Source organism: Mustela nigripes, chromosome 3, assembly GCF_022355385.1.
Source record: "Mustela nigripes isolate SB6536 chromosome 3, MUSNIG.SB6536, whole genome shotgun sequence".
NCBI lineage: Eukaryota > Metazoa > Chordata > Mammalia > Carnivora > Mustelidae > Mustela > Mustela nigripes.
Window position 1 is genome coordinate 17,906,486 of NC_081559.1, and position 25,858 is coordinate 17,932,343.

A 25,858-nucleotide genomic window follows, 5' to 3' on the forward strand; every position below is an offset into this window, starting at 1 on the left:
AGACTAATTCATTCTGAACCTTATCATGCTCCAACTCCTGTGCGAAACCCTTGGTACAGATGCATTTCCTCCTCTCAAGGAGCAGACAGTCATATGTAGGGAGAAAACAAAGTGTTTACTTCGTTTGCAAACTTTTCCTCTCCTCCAGTCCATCAAGGAGGACCAACTGCAGGATTCTCCTTTGTGAAACAGGCTCCAAGCGTAATGCAACATCAGGAGAGCCATGGTGGAAGATATCTCTGCTAGTGAAGGCAGGGAGAAGTCAGTCCAGGAAGGGAGGTGCAGAAAAGGCTTCATAAGAAGGAGGGATGCCTGGGTGGCTTAGTCAACTAAGCATCTGCGTTCACCTCAGGTCATGATCCCAGGGTCCTGGGATAACTCCTGCATCAGGCTCTTTGCTCAGCAGGCAGCCTGCTTCTTCCTTGCCCTCTGCCTGTGGGCTCCCCCTGCTTGCGCTCTCTCTTTCTCTGTCAAATCTATCTATCTTTCTATCTATCTATCTATCTTATTTATTTATTTATTTTTTTAGGACTTCATGGGAAGGAAAACTGTTACAAAGGTTTGGAGACATGTCATACTTATATTTGTATTTTTATTCCAAATTCTCTGCTCCCTGTTCTGACATCTGTCATAGTGTCGTCGATGTGCTGTCCACTGGACCTCATCAAGTTCTTCCAGTTCCACAGAGGACAGAGTCTGTTCTCCCAATGGGTGCTGACTTCTCTCTGGAAGGTCCCATGAGATGAGACCCAGGGCTAGGGTCCAAGGAAGAAAAAAAAAATCCATTAGGACAACTCCATAATAACCAAGGAATGGGAGTTAATAGAGTTAGAGAGCTGGGAGCATGAAGTCTGGGTTTGCCACATCACAGTGGTATGAACCTGAATGAATGACATCATCCCTTTAATTTTAAGTTTATGCAGCTATAAAATGAAAGTAGTGATGCCAATGCCACCACGAGATAAAGTTTATAAAATCAGTTAGCGAACTTTATGGAATTCAGAAGAGTCTCTTTTACATTTTAGTTTCTTTCCATTGATTAGAAGCCAGTCCGCAATAGTTTGATGAACCTTTTCTACACCCTCCGCCTGGCTCATGTGTGGGGGCAGATCTGTTTCAGATGGTATCATTTAGAAAATCAGATATTTAAGCCTTGATTAAATGACCCCTTGCTCAGTCAGAGTTCAATATCAATACCCCTTAATGATTGTTGCTTTTATCAGCTGGGATTTTATTTGATCTAAATGTGAAATCCCTAGGACAGCTTTTAGGGTCGCTTTCAGCAAAATAGGCCACTTGATTACCTAAGAATGGCACACCTTGTATCCAAGTGTGATAAGAAGTCAGCTTAAGTGTAGAACAGGGAGTAATCTAAAGTCTCAGAAATTCTGAATTTCTATCAACGATGAATTCTCCTCTCCGTAGGCCTGTCTGGTCCATCAGCAGAGAACCCGATAAGGGAGAGGAGGAGTAGAGTGGTGACACAGCATTGTCCAGGAATGAGTTAGCATCAGATGCAAAGTGCACTTTGAAGGTGAGAAGGGCAGGGCGGGAAAGGCGTGTTACAGAAGCGGCTCACCCAGCCTTTCTCAGGCTCACGTGAGGAAACTCCGGAGTGTATTAACTTACTGGGCTTCTTTGCAAGGAGGTAATTTAATAGTTCTAATGCTATATGCATCTCGAAATCACTATTTGTTCTGTGTTTAAAACGGGAAATTGAAGTTTGACAAAGTCATTTAGACCAGCCTGGATCTCATGCAAAGCAATTGGTTCAGAGCTATTAGCACAGCAGATTTCCCGGTCCAGTGCGAGTTTGACATAGTAGGGAATCTCTTCGTGATTCTTTCCATATCAAGCTCCGGGCAAACTGCCCTTCCTGCGTCTTTAACTTGTTTCTTTGATTACTTTTTCAGTGTCTCTCAGGAAAGTTCTTCCTCAATTTGGTACTCACTGGTCCAAGCCTGTGGCGCTCTCCCTGCCTGCAGAGACGACGCAACACCCACACACACACAGGTCGATGCACAAGCTCTTGTTTATTCCCTGGTCAGTCTTTCTCCTCCCTTTCTTTCTCCTCCCTTGCCTTATATAGGGCATAACAGCCAATCACAGAGGTGTTCACGTGAACAGGAGGGACCTGGGGCTCGTAGGCAGTGGTGGCATGCGGTGTTCATGTGACAGCCGAGGTCACGTGTGGCCAGGGCGGGTGTCTTTCAGGCTGTCCGTGCTGCTTGGGCTATGTAGCCGGCGCCATCTTAGGGGCGCGACCCCGACACAAGCCCTTGCTTCCATCCCTTTCTCTTTTGCTCTTTTTCTTTTTCTTCCTTCCTTCCTTCCTTCCCTTCTTTCTTTCTTTCTTTCTTTTTTTCTTTCTTTCTCTCCCTTTCTTCCCTTCTTCCTTCCTTTTTTTCTCTCTTTCTCTTTCTTTCTTTTCAAATACACAATCTTCGAGAAACTGTATCAGATGGAGGTCTCCTAAATTTACTGTTCTCCACTCCTCACTTTTTTTCTTGGCTGTCTACTCCAATTTCTCCCTTATACTTTTGCTGTAATATTTCATATAGTCACTCTTTTCCTCTAAATGGTTGCCAAAATATGCAGCTGCTTCCTCCTGAATATTGTGAAGATCCACCCTCTTATCTATCAAAAGGGGAAAAAAGACTTAAAGGTCCAAACCCCAAATTCCAGTTAAACATATAAGAAATGAAGAGTCTCTAGACAACTACTATCTGGTCGACTGTTATTTATTTATTTATTTATTTTCTGCTTCATTTTACAGTCCCGACTTCACTTGCTTGGGTCAGCCTAGGCCAAGGCAGCCACAAACATCACTTCCCTTGCTTCCATTCCACTATTCACTTGGGTGCCCTGTCCAGGCAGGAGTGCAGCTAAAAGTTGTACACTGCACACAGTAGCCTTTTCCCTCTTGACCAGGGTAACCAGGACCGGGAGGACCTATAGAAAAAACATCCTCTCCATCGATTCTTTTTTTTTTTTTTAAGATTTTATTTCTTTGATAGACAGAGAGAGATCACAAGTAGGCAGAGAGGCAGGCAGAGAAGGGTGGGGCGCAGGGGAGGCGGGCAGGCTCCCTGCTGCGCAGGGAGCTTGATGTGGGGCTTGATCCCAGGACCCCGAGATCATGACCTGAGCCTAAGGCAAAGGCTTAACCCACTGAGCCACCCAGATGCCCCCTCTCCCTCTATTCTTATTCTTCCTGGTCAATAAAATAGACATCTCGGGGCGCCTGGGTGGCTCAGTGGGTTAAAGCCTCTGCCTTCAGCTCAGGTCATGATCTCAGGGTCCTGGGATCGAGCCCTACATCGGGCTCTCTGCTCAGCGGGGAGCCTGATTCCATCTCTCTCTCTCTACCTACTTCTCTGCCTGCTTGTGATCTTTGTCAAATAAATAACTCTTTAAAAAATAAATAAAATAGACATCTGCAGCCTGTTTGTGGTAAGAGGAAGAAGTGCTTTTTTTTTTTTTTCTTTTTCTGGCCCACTCCCATAAAAGGAGGGGTGACACCTGTTTGGTGTGATGGTGAGGGTGGGGCATCTAGCTGTCTGCTGTTGGGTGAAGACCTGGAAGGTTGCAGGCTTTGTGGCCTCCTTCCTTTGTCTCTGTTAGTAGGACCCTCATTCAAAAAGGATGAGGCAAGCCAGGATCTTCCAGTACCTCGTGGGGGCAAATGTCTGTTTTGCAGGTCTGAAGTCTCTGAGTGTGCAAAGGGTGAGTGAGGAGTATCCCGAAGCCTACACTGGCCTCAAGTCCAAGCTTTACGCTTCAATATAGTTTTACTAGTACAAATCATATTTTAAAAGCCCCTTTATCTATAATTGGATTTGGGCTCAAAGAAGACAGGAGGAATGATTATTATCTTAACCTCCAATAAGGCCAGGTTTTCTATTTCCTTTTATTTCCTGATTATTAAAGTTATAGGTATCTAAAACAATAATCATCTTTAGTTCCACAACTCATTGCTTTTTCCTTAGGTATGTTCATGTCATTCCTAAGAATTAAAAGGCATCTTATGCCCAACATGATTCTAGCAGCAGTTCCATGAGAAGGATGGGGTTGCATGAAGCTAATCACATTCTATAGATGGGGAAACAGACACAGGGAGGCAAGATGAAATGTTGGGGGTGAGACCACTTCTGCAGATAGTAGAGGAGCAACTGATAACATTATCTCATTCCTAATGTAGGAGGTCGGCCCGTCTCTCTTGCTTTGTTCTGCTCTACTATGCACAGGGGACTCTCAGTTCATATTATCTCAAGATATATTGAGAGTTGTTTGTTTGTTTGTTTAGTTTGGGAAAATGTGAGTTGAGTAATTCTACAACTCAAGAAAAGAGGAATTAAGAAAAGACATGGTAGGGCTCTTGAAGAGACTAGAGCTCCTTTATCAAAGCCTAAATGTAAGTAGATAGGTAGGTAGGTAGGTAGCTACATACAAATATACATATGTAATATTCTAACTTTTCTGACTTTATTTCTTTAAATTAAGCTTCCTTGGTCTTATTTTCTTCTCCAGCATTCTATTCATGTGCTTTTGCCTGCCACCGAGTCTCCCTTAGTTTGTGTCTTACCTGGCTTATTCGGAAACTTATTCACAACTCATTAGCCAACCTTGTGCCTCAGGCAAATAATTTCATGTTTCTGGACCTCAGTTTTCTCAAATCTAAATTGACACCATTAAATGAAACCTCTAGAATCCCTCTAGCTTGACCCATGAGCAGAGTCAGGTAACTCATTTGAGGAGGAGCTGAGACCCAGATGCTCTGGCTAGTGAATGTGGTCATACCCATTCCATTAAGTATTCCTTCTACCAATTTAAAATGGGGTTATGCAGTCTCCTGGAAAAATATTTAAACAGTACCCAAGGTTTTAATTTTGGAGGTTCACTATTGTAAAGCATGTCTAATAAGCTGGGGAGCTCTGACTAAGGCCATATCATAGAAAAGGTCATTAAGGACCTCCAAAGGAATTCACCATAAATGATAAAAACGTGAAGCACATACAAACTCTAAATATTAAAGGAGGGTCATATTTCTGTCAATGGTTTGGTGAATGGTAGGAAAGTTCATTTGACACTAGTCATCCTTGGCATAAGCTGTATGTTCTGGGAGAAAACAACATATGGGAATGGACAAAGATTTTTCACTATGCTATAATGCTTTAGGATTCACAAAGTCTAACTCTGGGAACTTCTTCCAGTTAAAAACATAAACCTTGCATACTTTTCCATTTCTTAAAACCAGTATGTGAATCTCTGATCTTAAAGAATGGTGGTATTGGGGCGCCTGGGTGGCTCAGTGGGTTAAGCCGCTGCCTTCGGCTCAGGTCATGATCTCAGGGTCCTGGGATCGAGTCCTGCATCGGGCTCTCTGCTCAGCAGGGAGCCTGCTTCCTCCTCTCTCTCTTTCTGCCTGCCTCTCTGCCTACTTGTGATCTCTCTCTGTCAAATAAATAAATAAAATCTTCTTTAAAAAAAAAAAAGAATGGTGGTATTATATCAGCTCTGCTGCATTCTTATCCTATCAGCACCAGGGCATTGCAAAGTTCCAGCTCCAGGGACCTCATGGCACAGCAGGTATGGCCTCTAGAGCAGAGCTGTAGCTTGACCTGAAACCACTGTGAAACAGCTTGGACTGGAGTCCTCGAACTTGTCACCACAGTGACAATGATCCAGATGACTAATTAGTGCATGTAAGCATTCTAGTGGGCATTCTAGAAATTTCTTGAAGAAAGGAACTCTCCAAGACTGGCTTTCCTGTGGTCAAAAATAAGGTAAGCATTAATGTTGATTAGAGAATCTCCAACAGATCCATTCATTCCCCATCCCTTGCTCAGCTCTGTACGACATGCAGTCTCCTGCAAGCTGTACTTCTCAGACATCATCCTCTGGCTTCTGGGGACTTTGGCCAACGAGAGACACTAGAAGGAGATTAGAGGGTGGAAATCGGGAGAAACCAGGGTATTTCTCCCTCCCTCTGTGTTCTTAGGTGGCATCTCTGGCAGTGATTATGTATCTTTGATGGCTTCAGTTGCCATCCAAAAGGCCTGTCAAGGTTTCAAAATCCACAGGATGATCCTCAGTCTTCTCTTTTTCCCTCCACTCTAGGGGTAGAAGCAGTTTCTTATTACCAATCTCTGGCTTGCCTCAATGTCCTCTGGTTGACCTCTTAGCCTTTTTGATTGAGTGATAAAACATAATCAATTCTCTGCATTAAATTTCTCTTTATTGAATAATCAAAGTGTTTTCCGTTTCCTAATTAAACCTACTGATACATTGATGAGGCCGAGAAATCTAATGTTTTAGTCAGCTATTGCCACAGTAGTGCTGCATAACAAACTCCAGAGATTGTTATGGTCTTAACATAACAGATTTTCTTCCTATATTGATGGATCTATTGGGCTCCAGGCTTCCAGATGAGTTCAAGTTTGTGCCATATGTCTCTCCTCTTTTTTGGACCAGTGGTTATCCAGAACATATGGTTTGATTCATGTATCTTCTTCTAGAACTGAGGTTGAAAGGGCAGCAGCTGCACTGGGAACATGTTAATCTCACCATAGATCATAGAAGGACAGAAGCTCAGTTGTGCAAGCTCATTTCTGCCCTGGTCACATTACTTAATGTCTCATCGATTAAAGCAAGTCACACGTCAGGGCACAAAATCAAGAGCCAGAAGAGTCCATTCTTCCCACCATAAAGCCAGGCAAGGGGGTGACTATATGATTTTATTATGGGGTGTGGCTATATGATTTTATTATGTAGGAAGAAGCAATTGGAACCAGTAATCAAATCTACCACATTTGGCTGAAAGTAAGATTCATCATCTCTAAGAAAATTGAACAGTATCATCATTTATTGTAGCTTGTACAAGTGGTGGCTAACTCATAAAAATCTGTTGTACTTATAATCAAGGTTTTATTTTTTCTGTTTCTGGACACTGGTGTTGATGTTCAGAAGTTAGAGTCCATTTTTTTTTTTTTTTTTACCAAGGGCCTTTTTACAAAAAAAAAAATAGAAGAATGTCATTTATTATCTCTCAAATTAAACTCACCATTCTATCTGCTTCTTTCTGCAGCTGAGGCTGAGGCTGAGCCTGGGTCTCACTGGACCACGTCTCTGCTTTGCCTGCTGAGTCTGTGCTTGGCTTTGCCAGCAGGGGGTGCTACAATGGACAGCCAGACTAGGGCAGGAAGTGGGTACTTTCTCTTTTTTATTTGCTTCCTGTGGGCTTCCTTTCAGCACTCTCTTCAGGGAATATAACCCAGAAAAACTCTTTATCTCAGCAACAGCAGTTCATTCCAGCGGCTGCTGGAATGATCCAGCTTCCAGTGTTCCCAACACTCCTAGCACTAGCAGAATGGCACCCCGCTCTGGGAAGATTTCCTTCTCCAAGTGTCTACATTTTAATAATTCCAACTTCTTCCCTCTGCTCTTTCTCTCTAAGGAGTGACAGCTGCTTCCAGCAGTTGTTACTTCATCTTATCTTTTGCAGTTAGCAATTCTTTTTATCTAATTAATTATTGTTAATATCAAATGCCTTCTTTTAAAATAACAGGTGAAACCACTGTCTCCTACCAGGAGATACTTTTTCATAGAATCTGTACTTTTACCTGATAAGATTCTGCTTCATCTTTAGGGAAGACACACATTGCCCCTCCCCCCCCCCCCCCCCCAAAAAATAAAGAGAAGATAGAAATAGTGTAGGAGGGAGAAACAGTCCATGGCTGGGGCCAGACTGGCAGGACTCAGCTGGCTTTTACAGAAGTTCTCCAGGGATACAGATTGCTTTGCACTAGAAAAGCTGAAGACCTTTTAGATGACCCAGGAGACTGGAAATTAGTGTGGGCAAGAGAGCAAAGGGGTAACAGCCTTCTCTTTAACATAATAGAATAACTTTTAATTTCTCCTTTGGGACCTCAAAATTATAAAGTAAATGGATTTTCTGCAAAGTGGGTTTATTGTGACTATCAAGTTCCAATCATCTGTGTATCCAGTGGTTGTATTCTAAATAAGTTGAGGCATGGCCCATCCTGAACTTTAGAGTTTTCCTGGAGGCTTCCTCTTGTAGGCATGATCCACTATTAACTCAATCTCTAGCGCCCTTTTCCTCCCTTGAGGATGGCAAGTGGGGCCGAAAGTTCTAAGCTTCTTGACTAGTCCTTTGGGTGACCAACAACCATCCAGGAGCCTGCTAAGAGTTGCTTTATTAGAAATAAAGATGCTCCTATCACTCAGAAAATTCTAAGGGATTTTGGAGCCCTGTATAAGATGCTCTTATCATTCACATTACTCAGGAAATTCCTGGGGTTTTAAAATCTTTCTGCTATATTGGCATCAAAGACCAAATATTAGCAGGAACTGGGGGCAGAAACCAATATATTCTTATTATTTCACACCCATTCTCACTGTAGTCCTTTATATATGTTATGCCTACTGCCTCAAATGATGTCCCCACTCTTTTTAAATTTTGACAGTGCTTTATTTTTTGAATTTTATATTATTTTATTTTATTTTCAGTGTTCAAAAATTCATTGTTTATGCACCACACCTAGTGTTCCATGCAGTACGTGCCCTCCTTAATACCCACCACCAGGCTCACCCATCTCTCTCCCCCATCCCCTCCAAAACCTTCAGTTTGTTTCAGTCCACGGTCTCTCATGGTTTGTCTCCCCCTCCAATTTTCCCCAATTCCCTTCTCCTCTCCATTTCTCAACGTCCTCCATGTTCCTTATGCTCCACAAATAAGTGAAACCATATGATAATTGATTCTTTCTGTTTGACTTATTTTACTCAGCATAATCTCCTCCAGTCCTGTCCATGTTGATACAAAAGATGGTTATTCATCCTTTCTGATGGAGGCAAAATACCCCATTGTATATATGGACCATATCTTTTTTATTCCCACTCTTAACTTTAAATCCTTTTCCCCTGGCTAATTCTTCCTTGTCTTTTTTCACAGTCCTCCCTAGACTAGGTTAGATGCCCTAATTATGTCCTGCTATATTGGCATATTCTTATTTTTTTATAGCACTCATCACAAAATACCAAAATGACTACTTTTCACATCTATATTCACCATTAAAATGTAGACTTGGGAAGAGAAATGGTTGTGTTTTCTTCTATTGTGCTTCTAGTTTATGGGGGGTGGTAGTGGCAATCAAACACACATAGATTTGTGACTTGTCTATCATACTTTGCAGTCCGTGTATCTAGATCAGTGCTCCCCAGTGAATTTGATAACATTTGGTAAAGGACTATACTTTGAGAAGCAAAACTATGGCAAATGTATCCAAAATGGAGCCCTGTGGCTAAGGTCCTGAGTAGGAAAGAAGTAAATGAGGCTTACGTGACTCCATTCTACTAGACCTAACTGTTTTTCTCCTCATCCTTTATATCCTGGGCTTTTCAACTTTCCTTAGCCAAAATCTATTTCTTGGAAAGCATACATATTCCTAAGCTAAGGAGCAGAAAAGTGTAAACAACCACGAGGCTTGTTTAATATTATTTACACATTTGAATAAGGAACAAAGCCGCTTATTTATTTATTTTTTTTAAATGAGAGAATAGAACTCTTATTCTGTAATGTCAGGTTTAAGAAGCTAGTGAGGAAACAGGAGACCACACTCACAGGCAACCACAACCTTGACTCACTTAGGAAGTACAACCCCAAGATTTGGCACCTGGGACAGGTGGGAGCACAGACATGTTTGTTGAATCAATAAAGTCAGACCAGTCTAGCATATCTTTCAGTGAGAAGAAAAAATACATATGAATTGTGTGTGCATAGACTATCTGTGTCATTGTGGGCCTTCGGGATTTGTCCATGAGACCCACTGAAAACAAAACAAAACAAAAAGACCTCCAACACATTTCCTACTTACAAAGCACTTGCTCACTCTCTATAAGAAAAACTGAAAATAAAATATTGTTAAAATAGATGTTGTTCTGGCTGAAAATTTGCACATTTGGTAAATGATTCACTCTATTAGGTGGGCAGAAACAGGCACAGAAAACTCACTTGGGAAGAACCATCAGCTATGGGATGCTTGGAGTTAAAATAGGGAGAAGCATGAATTTCTGTGCCCAATTCTTGGCATTCCCTCACCATTAAGAAAGATTTTATCGGGACGCCTGGGTGGCTCAGTTGGTTAGACGACTGCCTTCGGCTCAGGTCATGATCCTGGAGTCCCGGGATCGAGTCCCGCATCGGACTCCCAGCTCCATGGGGAGTCTGCTTCTCTCTCTGACCTTCTCCTCGTTCATGCTCTCTCTCACTATCTCTCTCTCAAGTAAATAAATAAAATCTTTAAAAAAAAAAAAAAAGAAAGATTTTATCATTTCAAAGTGAAGAGATTGACAGTCTCTGATTTTTGGGAACTTTTCTTGAAGCTCTGGGTACTTCCAAAAATGGGCGGTCAGTAACACTCTGTAGAGAAGACCTCCATTGTGGAGGGTAAGAGTTGTCATAGGCATTAGAGAGAACAGAAAGGACAACATGCTGTGCTCCTAAGCATTCATTATTTTGGTGAGGATGCCTTCATTCCTTATGGTTACCCTGATGAGCACCAAGCAATGCTGATGGATTGGTAAGTCTCGGACCCTGACTCTAGTATTCCATCAAGGTTAGATATGCTCTACTCTGCTGCCTTTTGGTGGTTTTGTATTTGCTTCGCTCTTTTCCTGTCTTTTATACATGCCTCCATGTGACACTTATTGATATCACTGTGGCTGAGTTTGGGCATGCTTCCAAAGAAGCTTGGATTTGCTCTTACTTTTCCATCCAATAAATTCATCTGTTAAGTATTGGGAGAAGAATTCTGGAAACTCCATCACTAGTTGGCAACTATCACATTTCTTAGGAGAAGAAAAATCTTCAATCTAGTTGGAATCATATTTCTTGTGCTGGAATGGATTTAAGACAAAAAATATATTGCACTTTTGGGCATGGACCTTGATTTTTCAACATATATCTTCCGTGTGTTAGGAACTGATGATGCACATTTTTCTCCCCCTTGGGGATCTTCTTTTCCTTAAGGCATTAAATTGCCTGCTCAGATGTATGAAGTATCCACTACCTTGAATGAATGTGCTAATTAGCAAAGCCAAAATTTATGAACATACACTGGGAAGAAAGAGGAGATTAAAATCCTGTTTTATTTAGGTATTTTATGTTTACAAAAAGGAAAACAAATTAAGGTAATGTAATTCTTCGTCTAGCTGACAATTTAGAATCAAAAGACAGTCATGAATTGTGTGGAAGGAGGAGACCAGAACCTGTCTTTTTTTTTTTTTTTTTTTTTTTTTTAATGCCTCTCTGGCAGATACTTCATACCAATAATTCTTAAGACTCTGGCATCCAGGGGTCCCTGAGAGAACCCCTATGTTTAGTCTTGCCCAACCCTCTGTCCATTGCCTAAACTCCTCTGTCCAACTGCAATTCAGTTGATCTTGTACCACCACCAAACAGTTCTTAAACCTAGCCAACTCTAATTACTAATTACTTTTGTGACATTTTGTTCTCTAACTCAATGGTTCTCAAAGTGTGGTCTCTGCCCCAACAGCAGTATCACCTAGTAGCTTGTTAGAAACGCACACTCTAAGGTACAATTCCAGCCTATTACATAATACATTTTGGGTGGTACCCAGCAAGCTGTGTTTTACAGGCACTCCAGGTGATTCTGATGCCTGCCCTAACTGGAAAGATCTTGCTTCCTAATTTGAAAATGAAGATTTAAAAGACTGTTCTTTGGCCTGACTCCAAGGTAGTAAACAAGTAACCACAGAACAAGTATTAAACCCATACTAATCAATTAGTGACAGCCCCATGCTTCTGAAGGTCAGCCAATCAGCAGCAGCATCACTCCAGGAACTGCTTCTGAAAGTCAGCTAATCCCTGAACTTCACAGCTGAAAGTCAGCCAATCTCTAAAAACCCTCACTTTATAACGTCTGCCAATCCTTGAACACCATGGTTCCTAAAACCTTTATGATATCAAGTTTTGCTTTGTACAGACAGATTATGATTTGTAAGAAATAGCTCTTGATTGCTTAGTAAGCAAGAGATTCATCTTCTTTGATTCACCTATATGTGATTGGAAATTTCACCCATACACAAAGGCATTATTGGTGATTTTGAGAGTCAAGATTTATATAGTCCCTCTTATCCGTGGGTGATACCTTCCAAGACTCACAGAGGATGCCTGAAACTGTGGCTACTACAAACCTTGTATATACAATGATTTTTTTTTATATATACATACATGCATACATACCTCTGATGAAATTTAATTTATAAATTAGGTACAGTAAGAGATTAATAATAATAATAACTGATAATGAAATAGAACAATTATACCAGCACACTGTAATAAAAGTTATGTAAATGTGATTTTTCTCTCTCAAAATATCTTACTGTACTGCACTTACCCTTCTTATGATGCTGTGAGTTGATAAAATACCTACGTGAGGAGATGAAGTAAAGTGAATGACAAAGGCATTGTGACATAGTGTTAGGTTACTATTGACCTTCTGATGATGTGTCAGAAGGAGAATCATCTGCTTCCAGAATGCAGTTGCCCCTGGATAACTAAAATGGTAGAAAGTGAACCTGCAGATAAGGGGACACTACTGTATTGAGAGAAGATTTGCCAGCAATATTGAAATTTTGGTAGTGAGGACAATACATGATGTATCTTGTCCAAGACAAGGAGCAAGTATGAATCAGATAGTAGATTTATTTGATAATCAGAATATGTAAGAAAAAAATAAGAAATGAGATATAATAATTATTCATTACTATACAGGCATTGTTATTATAAATAAGGACTATTCACTTTATAAAAAGTTGTGATATAATAATCAGGAGAATGGAGGGGAGAATAAAGGAAGTCATTAGGGTGGTTTTCGTGCTAAATCATAATTTTCAGTAACAAGAAGTCAAGGGGGGAAAAAAGAAATAAATGGCAAAGTTGAAAGTAGATAAAAATAAATGATGTCACAATGAACATCAAGTAAATTTTAAGGCAACCTGGGAACTTTTGGGTGAACACATGCCTGTCCTCTAAGATGCTGGAGATACAAAGGTCAAACTGTCAAAAGAGACAAGCTATAATTAATTTCAGTACAATCCAAAGAATAAATTAATTAATTCTGACAGTAGTGATGTGGTAAGAAAAAGTTACAAGTTGGTGCAGCCACTTTGGAGAACAGTGTGGAGATTCCGCAAGAAATTAAAAATAGAGTTTCCCTACGACCCTGCAATTGCACTAGTGGGTATTTACCCCAAAGATACAGATGTCATGAAAAGAAGGGCCATCTGTACCCCAATGTTTATAGCAGCGATGGCCACGGTCATCAAACTGTGGAAAAAACCAAGATGCCCTTTAACGGACGAATGGATAAGGAAGATGTGGTCCATATACACTATGGAGTATTATGCCTCCATCAGAAAGGACGAATACCCAACTTTTGTAACAACATGGATGGGACTGGAAGAGATTATGCTGAGTGAAATAAGTCAAGCAGAGAGAGTCAATTATCATATGGTTTCACTTATTTTGGAATATAACAAATAGCATGGAGAACAAGGGGAGTTAGAGAGGAGAAGGGAGTTGGGGTAGATTGGAAGGGGAGATGAACCATGAGAGATTATGGACTCTGAAAAACAATCTGAGGGTTTTGAAGTGGGGGGGGGGGGGGGGGGGGGGGGGGACCAGGTGGTGGGTATTGGAGAGGGCACGGATTGCATGGAGCACTGGGTGTGGTGCAAAAACAATGAATACTGTTATGCTGAAAAGAAATTCAAAAAATTAAAAAAAAAAGTCACAAGGAGGAAGTCATGTGAGTTAGGCCTTTCAAAGATGAGTAGGCACTTCCTAGGCAGCCTGAAAGGAGAAGAACATTCTAGGGTGAGAGAATAATGGGACAAGGGCAGGAGTGTGGAAATAAGAAGGGGATTTGGGAAACAGTGAGTAATTGAGGGAAATGGATGGAAGTAAGTCTTTGGAGAGATGGTTTAAGGCCAGGATATGAAGACCCTATACACCGTGACTGGGAGTTTAAATTTATCCTGAAGGTACAATTTTCATTTTAACCTGAAGCAATAATGTTAATTTTCATGTTTTGGTATATAAGCTTAAGCTGGAACAGACTCATATTTACTGTTCTCAGTAGGGGTGTGGTATACACTGTACTGTGTCCCTCGAAAGGCATATGTTGAAACCCTAACTACCAATGTCATTGTGTCTGTAGTAAGCAAGTAATTTAAGGTTAAATGACATCATAGGGTAGACCCTAATCTGATAGAATTAGTGTCCTTATAAGAAGAGACACCAGAGAGCTTTTCTCTCTCTGTCTTTCCTCCACCCACTCCCTTTATCTCTCTCTCTCTTTCCCACCTGCCCCTCCCCTGACCCCTCTACACCTCTTTATCTCTCTCTTTACTGCAAGAAGGCAGCCATCTGCAAGCCAGGAAGAGAACTCTCACCAGAACCAAACCACACGGATTTCAGACATGCAACTTCTAGAACTATAAAAAAATAAATCCCTGTTGTTTAAGCCACTTACTCTTTGGTATTTTGTTATGACAGCCCAAGCAGACTAAGAGAGGTACTACTGACATTGGTTGGAGCAATACTTTACTGTATAGGACTCTCCTGTATGTTGTACATTATAGAATATTTAGTCTGGTCCCTAGCTATGAAATTCTGGTAGTGCTACACTGTCACCATGACAACCAAAATGTGCTCCTACAGAACTCCAAATACCCCTTAGTGGGGGATTGTAATGTTTCTGGTAGAAAACCACAAAAGGAAGCTATAAATAAGAGTACTGTATTCAAATATTAACCATTGACACTTCATGATCTCTTAGCAATTGTAAGGGAGGGCTTTTACTTACAGGAGTAAGACAATGTGATATAACAAAGAACAACCTTGATCATTCTTCCCAAAAATCTGTGGGGTTGGGATGAGGTCTTTAATTTTGAGAAAGCAAAAGTGATCCCTTGTCTTGTTGCCAAATGACTAATATATCATATACTAGTGAAAAACAAACAAACAAACAACAAGCCCTTTGCCTCTTGAGATAAATAAAACCAAAACAAAACAGTAAGGGAATATACTGATTAGCACTAATCTCCACAATAAATAAAGTCTTGAGTCTTTTGTATTAAGTTGCTTACCCTTTAGGAAAAAGTTATCCCTAATTTTTGCAATCCTGAATTTGGCAGATACGTGATACTTTGAAGATAGAATAATTGTATGAAGAAATTACTGTTTATCCCACCCCAAAAAAGACTGAATTTGATCTTGGTAAACTTGTGAAGTTTTTCTTTTTTTTTTTCCCAAAACTGCAGTGTCTTTTATTTGGAGAACCCAAATTTCCTGGACTCCTTTTAAAGCTCTTCAAGTAAAAATACTTTAGAATATTTTAACCACAGCTGAAATTTCATCATGCTCCTTTACAATTAGAGGCAATTATTTTCTGTTTTCTATCACCATAGATTTATTTTTCTCTTCTTGGACTCCATATAAATGGAATCAGTCACTATGATTATTTTGTGTCTGGAGTTTCTCATTCAACATGTTTTTGAAACTTGTCCATATTGATGTGTGTATTGGTAGTTTTTGTTGTTGTTTGTTTTTCGACAAGTGGTATTTCAGTGAATGAACATAACAGAGGTTGTTTACCTGTTCTTCCATTGATGGACATGTGGCTGTTTCCAGGTTTGGCAATCATGAGTAAATCTGTTAGGAACACTACTGTACAAGTCTTTTTGTGGATATAAACTTTCATTTCTTATCTAGTAGAAATGTTGAGTCATGGAGTAGATGTATATTTAACTTTATAAGAAACTAAAAAAGTTTTTTGGAGTTTCTGTATAATTTTACACTCCACCAACAATGTATGAGAGTTGCAGGTGGTCCCCATCCTTGCCTTATGTGGTCAGTCTTTTAAAATTTTATCCATTTGAAGGTTGTAAACAATATCGCACTGTGGCTTTAATTTGCATTTCCATGATGGCGATGATGCAAAACATCTTTACATGTGCCTTTCATAAATTTCTTTTTAAGTCTTTTGTCCATTTTTATCAGGTCATTTGTCTTTTTTTTTTTTTTTTTTTTTTTTTTTTTTTTTTTTTTTTTTTTTTTTTAAAAGATTTTATTTATTTATCAGAGAGAGAGAGGGGGAGAGAGCGAGCACAGGCAGACAGAATGGCAGGCAGAGGCAGAGGGAGAAGCAAGTTCCCTGCTGAGCAAGGAGCCCGATGTGGGACTCGATCCCAGGACACTGGGATCATGACCTGAGCTGAAGGCAGCTGCTTAACCAACTGAGCCACCCAGGCGTCCCGGTCATTTGTCTTTATATTGTTGATTTATAAAGACTTTTTTTATATTTCTGGATACAAACTATTATTTAGATATTGTATTTTTTTCCCCAATGTGTTACTTCCTTTTCATTTTCTTGATGGTATTTTTGATTAGCAAGCATTTCTAAACATACAGTTTATTGATGTTTCCCTTTTCTGTATAGTGCATTTTGTGTCCTAAGAAATCTTTGATTACCCCCAAGTCATGAGGATATTCTCCCAGGATTTCTTCTAGAAGTTCTATAAGCTAAGTTTGAGCTTTTACACTTAGCTCTATAATCCAACTCAGATTATTCCTTTTGATGGTGCTTGGGTGGCTCAGTGGGTTAAAGCCTCTGCCTTTGGCTCAGGTCATGATCCCAGGGTACTGGGGTCGAGCCCTGCATCGGGCTCTCTGCTTGGTGGGGAGCCTGCTTCCCTTCCTCTCTCTCTCCCTGCCTGCCTCTCTGCCTACTCCTGATCTCTCTCTCTGTCAAATAAATTAAAAAAATCTTTAAAAAAAATATTTCTTTTGGTATAGAGTTAGTAAGGTCAAGTTTGCCAGACATGTATTGAGTTTTCCATGAAACACATTTACATCCCGGAGCTTTATTGGGGAGCACTCACAGGAAAAATACTTCTGACGGGTGAAGGAAACATGATTGGGCAGAGAGAGAAATTAAGCAGTTATGCAAAAGAGGCTCTCGGGATTTAGGATGGCTCTTCAACATTATTACAAATGATGCAAGAGGGCTGGGCCTTTGCATCTCTCTCTACATTAGCCAGTTATTGGATTCCAGCTCTCACCAAAGAGAGGTTGCAACATTGGTTGACAGAACAATTTCTGGAGAGAAAGGGACTCAGCTGTGAGCCATCAGCAGCCAACACTTCAGTGGCAGAGAAACAAGTCTGAAGAGGGAATCTGGAGAGTGCACCATAGCAACTAGCACCATTATAGCACCATTGCATGGGTATTTTTGTTTTATTTTCCATATGGATATTCAATTTTTTTCCCACTATTTGTTAGAAAGACATTTCTTTCTCCCATTAAATTGACTTGGTGCCTTAGTCAAAAATCAATTGTATGGGTAAATGTCTCTATGCTATATTCTCTTTCATTGACCTATTTGTCTCTCTTTATGGTAACATCAAACTGTCTTAGTGACTATGTCTTTATAGTAACTTCTGATATTGGGTAGTGTAAGTCTTCCATACTGTCAAATTTGTTCATTTTCAAAATTGTTTTGGCTCTTCTTGATCATTAGCATTTTCAGAAAAATTTAGGATCAGCTTGAATTTCTTCAAAACATTGCTGAATTTGTTTGAATGTCTCAAACCTATAGATAATTTTGGGGAGAACTACATTGAATCTTCCAATAATGAGTACCATAATTAAACACCTAAATGTGAGACTGGAAACCATACAACTTGTAGAAGAGAGTACAGACAGTAATTTCTTTGATAACCACTGTAAAATATTTTTCTAGATATGTCTAGAGGCAAGGGAAATAAAAGCAAAAATAAACTATTGGGACTACAACAAAACAAAAACTTCTGCACAGCTAAGGAAACAATAAAACTAAAAGGCAACTTACTGAATGGGAGAAGATATTTGCAAGTGACACATCCAATAAAGGGTTAGTATCCAAAATATATAGAGAATTGATATAGGTCAATACCTCAAAAGCAAATAACTTAATTAAAAAATGGCAGAAGACATGGACAGAGATGTCTGTCTATGTCTTCTGTCCATGACATTTCTCCAAAGAAGATATCCAGATTGCCAATAGACACATGGAAAGATGCTCAACATCACTAATCATCAGGAAAGTGCAAATCAAAACTACAATGAGATATCATCTCACACATTTCAGAATGGCTGAAATCAAAAACACAAGAAACAAGTGTTGGTGACAATGTGGAGATAAAGTAATTCTTGTGCAGTATTGGTGAGAATACAAACTGGTGCAGACACTGAAATACACTTATGGAAGTTCCTCAGTTAAAAATAAGACTACCCCTATGATCCAGCTATCATATGACTGAGTATTTACCCCCAAACTACAAAAATACAAATGCTTATAGCAGCATTATTTACAATAGTCACATTATGGAAACAGCTCAAGTATCCATTGATAGCTGAATGGATAAAGAAATGGTATATATATACAAGTGAATATTATTCAGTCATAAAAAGTATAAAATATTGCCATTTGCAACAACATGGATGGAGCCAGACAGTACAATGCTAAGCCAAATAAGTCAGTCCGAGAAAGACAAATACCATGTGATTCTGATCATATATGGAATTTAAGAAACAAAACAAATGAAAAAATGAAGAAAGAGAGGGAGAGAGAGGGACACAGAGAAACCAAGAAACAGACTCTTAACTACAGAAAACAAACTGATGGTTACCAGAGGGGAGGTGGGTGAGGGATGGGTGAAATAGGTGATGGGGATTAAAGAGCACACTTACCATGATGAGCGCTGAGTAATGTGTAGAATTGCTGAATCTCTATATTGCACACCTGAAACTGATGTAACACTGTATGTTAACTATACTGGAAGTAAAATGTAAAAGTTCATAAAAAATGATGAATATCATGCTGTTTTCTTTTTTAAAAAATATTTTCTCCCATTTTATTGTTTATATTCTTAATATTTTCAGTGTTCCAAGATTCATTGTTTATGCACCACACCCAGTGCTCCATGTAGTACGGGGCCCTCCTTGATACCTAACGTTTGTATCATATGTTTCTCCCCCTTTGTATTTTCTTTAATTTCTCTCAGCAATCTTTTGTAGTTTACTACGTGTAGTCTTGCATATCTTTCACTAGCTTAATTTTCAGAGACTTGATTTTTAAGATAATATTACAAATAACATTTTAAATTTAATGTAATTTTCCAATTGTTTATGGCTAGAATGTAGAAATATGATGGATTTGCAAATTGTGTATCATGCTAACTCTAGTTCTAGCAGTTTTTGGCAAATTTCAAAGAGTGTTGTAGCTGTAAGTCATGCTTATAGTGACGATTTTATTTTTTCCTCTTCAATATTTATGCTTTTTATTTCCTTTGTTTTCTTATTGCTCTAGACTAGACTTCAATACAATGTTTAATAGAAGTGGTAACAGTATACACCCTTGCCTTGTTCTGGATCAGAGGAAAAAAAGGTGTTTGTGGTTTCATGATATATGATATTACCTATAGGTTTTCCATATATAACCTTTGTCACATTGAAAAAGTTCATTTTATTCCTTTGTTGAGAATTTCTATTTTAAATAGGCATTGGATTTTGTCAAATGCTTTTTGTATATATTAAGATAATTGTGTTTTTTATTCTTTTTTTCTGTTAGTATCAATCATTGATTTTTCAAATAATAAACTAACTTTATATTCCTGGAATAAAATCCACTTTGGCATGTTTTTATGTATTGCTAGATTGAATCTGCTAATATTTTCTTAAGTTTATCCAAATCTATATTCATGCAAGATATTGGTCTGTAACTTAAAAAAAAACATTTTTATCAAATACTGTTGGGGTTATGTTAGCCTCATAAAGTGCTAACTTCTATTTTCTGAAAGAGTTTCCCTCTTAAAATCTTCAATAGAAAAACTGATAAAACTTGGAATTTCTTTGTGGAAACATTTTGATTGTAACTTCTATTTATTAGATATAGAGTTATTTAATATTGTATGTCTTTTTGTATCCGTTTTTGCAAGTTGTAATTTTCAAGGAATTTTTCCAAGTTCATCTAGTGTTGGGAGATAATTCTCCATGGATTTGTCAAATTTCTGTATGTTTTGTGAGCTGAAGCACTGACAGCATTTGTCCCAGACTGTCTTTTGAAGATATTTGTATGGCAAGTCACCTTGGAAAATAGAAATGATTTCTCTGTCTGGAATAGAGAGCGGGTTTGTTGGTTGTCTGGTATAATAAAGATAATGTCTTTCTCTGAGGCAAATGTCAGGTGGGTTTGCTTGCAGTTCCTTTTCAAAGACTGGAGTTTTTCAACGTCAGGGTTCCTCAGCCATGACACAAAACAACTATGTGTGCAGCATCCTCGAGAATTACTATGTCTCCTGATGGAACTTAGGATCGAGGGAGAATCTGCTCAAACATGAAGCTCATGAGACTTGCTCTGAGTAATAAAATCCTTTGTCTCTGATCCAGGAGTTTTGTGTCTTCTGCTGGCACACACAAAACTGGCAGGCTAGTTTAGCTTGCAAATATACTGATATCTTTACAGTTCTTGACAATTCAGTATATTTTGTATTTCTTGAAAATTGGCATAAATTACTTATAGTACCCCTTCATTATCATTTGGGTGTAGATTAGTAAAAAGAAAAACAACAACAACAAAAAAAAACCCCTGCCTTTTTCACTTAATTTATTGTTCTTTCTCTCTGTTTCTCTGTGTGTGTGTGTGTTTGTGTGCGTGTGTGTGGTGTTTATTTTGCTAGGGGCTTATCAATGTTATTAATTTTTTTTTTTTACCACTTTAGGTACAAAATCTTTTACAATGTTATTAATTTTTAATGATAACTTCTGACTTCATTTATTTGCTCAATTTTGTCTTTTTTATATCATTAATTTCTGCTTTAATATATTACCTTTATTGTACTTATTTTGGGTTTAATTTTCTCTTCTTTTGTTAGTTCCTTATGAGGAAACTTAGATAATCAATTCTTATATCATTTTTATTTTCTAATAAAGGCATTTAATGTAACAAATTGCCTTCTAAGATTGCTTTAATGTACCTCACAAATTTTAATATGTGGTATTTTCATTACCATGCATTTTCAAGTACTTTCTAATTTCTCTTGTGATTTCTTCTTTGACCCATGGGTTATTTAGATGTGTGTAGCTAACTTTCCAAATATTTGAAGATTTTCTAGATGTCTTATTATGATCAATTTCTAATTTAATATTATAGTGGTCAGAGAGCATACTCTGTATGTCTACCTTGGTGAATGCTCCATGTGCATTTGAAAAGAATATTGCAACTATTGGGTATTGTTCTAAAATATCAACTAGCTTTGGGACTGATGGCAGTTTTCACACTTTCTGTATCATTACTGATTTTGTCTATTTGTTTTATCAATTGGATTTTAAAATTTCCTATTTCTACCTTTTCATTTTTTATTATGTATTTTTTAAAGATTTTTAACTTTTATTTATTTGACAGAGATCACAAGTAGGCAGAGAGGCAGCCAGGAGGTGGGGGAGGGAGCAGGTTCCCTGCTGAGTAGAAAACTCAATGCGAGGCTTGATCCCAGGACCCTGAGATCATGACCTGAGTGGAAGGCAGAGGCTTAACCCACTGAGCCACCCAGGCTCCCCTTTTCTACCTTTTTAAAAAAAAGGTAAATTCACATATTTTGCCTTTCCTTCTCTTGGATTTTTGTCCGTGCATTTTGAGATGTTTTTATTGGGAGCACAAATATTTAGATGATTACCATGTTTCCTTGATGATTCAACTTTTTAAAATTACTAAGTATTGTCTCTTTTAAACCCTGGTAATAACCTTGATTTTGACATTGACTTTGTATTATTATAGCTGCACAACCCATCTTAGAGATGGTGTTGCATATTTTGTCTTACAGCACACATTTACTTTTCACCTATCTGTGTCTTTGTACTTAAAGTAGGTTTCTTGCATGGCACCTGGCTGGCTCAGTTGGTAAAGTAGGCAACTGTTGATCTCTGGGTTGTGAGTTTGAGCCCCATGTTGGGTGTAGAGATTACTTAAGGAAATTTTTTTAAAAAAGTTATTAAAGTGGGTTTCTTGCAAACAGCATAGTTATGTCTTGTATTTTTAATCCAGTCTGACAATCTGTTTTTTAGTAGGAGTATTTAGTTAATTTAAAATTAATATAATATTTGGTATGGTTGGATCTGAGTCTATCATACTGCTATTTGTTCTGATAGTTCCATTTACTCTTTGTTTTTCTGTCATTTTTTGATGACTTCTCTTGGGTAAATTGAATAAGGTTTTTTACTTATACATACCTCCTCGACTGACTTTTTAGCTGTACTTTTTTTAGTGTTTGCTCTAGATATTAACACATGCATCTTTAACGAAACATAGTGTATCTTCAAAAAATATGTAATCATATCACACAGTGGAAAGAATCCTACGATGGTATAAAGAAGCTTATCCCCTCCCTCAATCCTTTGTGTTCTTGTGGTTATAAGATTTACTTATACAAATGCTATAAATCAAAGTATACATTGCTCTTATTTTTGTTTTAGACAATAAATAATTATCTCAACGTACCATTTCTGCTGCTCCTCATTCCTCCTTGCAGATACTCAGAGGTGAATTCTCTCAGTTCTCGTGCCATGCCTCTAGTCTTCTGAGTACTAGCCCCATGAACTTAGTGAAGGACTGTGGGAAAGAGCTGTTGAATACACACTTGCTCTGTGACTGGGGAACCGTGGGGTTCAAATCTGCTGTGCCAGTATACATGTATGAAACCTCCACAAAAACCCGAAAGGACAGTGTTCAGAGAACTTCTGGGTTGGTAAACATGTGACGATGTGGAAAGGTGGCACATCTGGAGAGGGCATGTAAGCTCTGTGCCTTTTTCCCACACCTTGCCCTAGGCATTGCTTCCATCTGGTTGTTCCTGAGCTACATCCTTTTGTATCCTTATGGTAATCTAGTAATTAAAATGTTCCCCTGAGTTCCATGAGCTGCTCTATCTAGCAAATTAGCTGAACCTGAGGAGGGAGTTATTGAGACAGGAGCACAACATCTTGACATTGCAGCTTCCAAGACTTTGAGGATGACAGATCAAGAGCCACAAGTGCAGGTGCAGAGCATGCACTCTCCTCTTCCCTCTCTGCCCCAGGGTATGCACAGACTTATTATAATACATTTGCATTGTGGGTACAGACCCCATGGAGAAAGACTGCCAGGACTATTCAGGTACAAACCTTGTAGGGTCAAAAACTCCCCACCCAACCTGTAGGAGGAGTTCCCGAAATGATTGGAAGCAGCCTCCTTTAGAGACCACCCCACTAGGAGTCCCAGCACTTCCCAGCCCAGAAAGCTGCCGCACATATCCAATCCCAAAACAATCTAGGGCTTGTTCCATCTCATGAAACCTGCTTCTCCCCACCTTGAGCCCCTCCCCCACCATGAGAGTGTACTTCTGCTATAATAAACTGCTTTGGGCTTGCTACTTTCCTTCTGGCTATCTTTAGTCTGAGAGTGGATCCTCCTGTAAATCTTCTCATGGGAATCCAAGGACCAGGATCTCCCACACAGCACAAATAGTCGTACTGATAACAAGGTCTCCAATCTACAGCCTATCAGTCAGAAGCACAGGTGGTCACCTGGGCTTGCAATTGGCATCTGAAGTGGCAGAGGAGGCAGTCTTTTAGGATTAAATACTTAACCCGTAGAATCTGATCCCATCTCCAGGTAGAGAGTATGAGAATTGAGTTGAATTGTAGGACACCCAGATAGTGTGCAGAAAATTGTTAGATATAAGGGGAAGAAGACCACTCATTAGAAACTGGTCTCAGAACATCCCTTGTAGGCCAATAAAAGTACATTTCAATTTTGTCTTTTTTTTTTTTTCCTTCACCCTATCAGATACTATACCAGATTTTCCACTCTGCCAGGGATAAAGGTGACCATGGGTCTTTTCCCCCTTAAGAATGTCTGGTCACTTTATGGAATGTAGTTCATTTAGATATCTTGGGGTTCTTATCTCTCTGACAGATGAAGACAAAAACGCCCACAGCTATGATTTAGTAACTTCTCTGGAGTGCTCTTGCTGCTAGAATAAAAGCAACAGTTTCTCGTGACTTTTTACATCCTTATAGGAAGTGGCAGTCACCCGCTGTCACTTCAGATTTATTTGTGGAACTCCCTCAGTGAAAATTGGTATAAACCTATGACTTTCGTGATCATTTTCAGTTAATAAAAATGTCTTATTTACAGTCAGCAATTCAAACATTTAGTCCAAATTAATAATAAATACTTAAAATTTCATTGAAATTTCCCCTTTCTCGGGTGCAGCTTACTGCAAGCTGGATACCAGTAGTGGAAGAGGGGACATCATTGGCTTTCTCTTACCTGCCCTGTGCTTCTGCCCTTCCTCCTGTCTTTGTAATCTGCTTTCAGACCCCTGCCAGGTGGAGTCAGTGGGAAGAGGGAAGAGTGAGGAAGCAGAAATGCCTCACTTTACCAACACCAATTTCTGGCTGTAGGGGATTTTTTTTTTTTAAACTCAGCTCTTTCTTGAGATCTTTCATGGATTCTTGGAGACCTGTGTCTGTCTCCCTCATTATCAGGGAATCTCTCACCTGACTTATCCTCCATGAAGTTAGATCCATCTCTATTGCAATGGGTCTTTAACACTTTCCTCAGTGCTTAGCACCTTGGCTTCAGTTTGGCTGTGACTTTTGCTTCCAGGTGTTCCTGGTGAACATAACTTGAGACTTTCCATGCTGTCCTTGCCCTGAAGAAACACATTCTTTGACTAGCTTTAGGAGAGCAGCTTCCCCTGTAGCTGTCTTTGTTTCCTAAGCAGCGAATCACACAACACTTACCTTTAGGTTTTCTAGATGGACTGTATGGCCATGTATCAAACTCTCTCGGCAACCATCTTGAAACATCTTTCTTTGTCACAATGTGTAGTAAGGATCCCCAGGACTCCTCCCTTGAGGACTAGGATTCACAACCCAAGACTACAGTCTCCAAAATACTGGCTAATCTCCAAATCCTAACCTCTTTGGAACCTTTCTGTGGATGAGAAGCTTAATAGTTACAAGCCTGATTTTTCACTTCCCTTAGAAATTATATGATCTTCTACTTCACTTTGGGATTGTGAAAAACTAGATAATAAGCCAACATAGAGTTGCTTATGCTAAGCCCCTTGTTACCAAACCAAGACTTTACTTAATTACAGTCTTGGCTCTCCCACAAATGGAATCTTAAGCCAGCCAGTCAGGAATTGCCTGGTCAGCACTAGGTAATCTGCCCGACAGACCCCAGTTATCCCCTAAAGGAAAGTAACCTTGTGATAACCAACCTACTTTTGTCTAGAATAACTTCCTTATTCCTGTTCCCTTCTGCCTATAAAAGTCTTTCATTTTGTACAGCTTTTTGGAGCTTCTTTCTGTCTGCTAGATTAGAAGATGCATGATTCATAAATCATTAAATAAAGCCAATAAGATCTTCAAAATTTATTCCACTGAATTTTGTTTTTTAACAAAATATATCGTGGTGCCTCAGTGGAAACTTGCATTTTTTTTTTTTTTAAATCCTGTTCTACTTGAAGTCATGATAAATTGAAAACAACCACAGTCTGGCAATTAAAGGATACTAGGGTATAACTATTCAAAATAATAGTTCTGTAGCATCCTCCAAAAAAGAATCAGGACATTCTTTATTTGTTGATTTGAAATGATCCCTAAAATACAGTGTTAAGCAAAAAAAAAAAAAAAAAAAAAAAAAAAAAAAAAAAAAAAAAAAAAAAA

The 25,858-nt window shown here is 39.0% G+C and overlaps 2 long non-coding RNA genes across 2 annotated transcripts in view; one reads left to right on the top strand and one right to left on the bottom strand.

The window, feature by feature from the left end:
• Positions 1–614: 614 nt before the first annotated feature.
• Positions 615–25,081, bottom strand: LOC132012848 (uncharacterized). The gene is made up of 4 exons (XR_009402779.1): positions 24,929–25,081; positions 22,641–22,751; positions 18,836–18,893; positions 615–755 (listed from the first exon to the last, which is right to left on the bottom strand). It is a non-coding gene; the product is annotated as an uncharacterized LOC132012848 (long non-coding RNA).
• LOC132012847 (uncharacterized) overlaps positions 13,895–25,858 on the top strand; it is a 30,566-nt gene continuing 18,602 nt past the window's right edge. The window contains exon 1 of the long non-coding RNA XR_009402778.1: positions 13,895–14,085. This is a non-coding gene — a long non-coding RNA (uncharacterized LOC132012847). The remainder of the gene's footprint in view (positions 14,086–25,858) is intronic.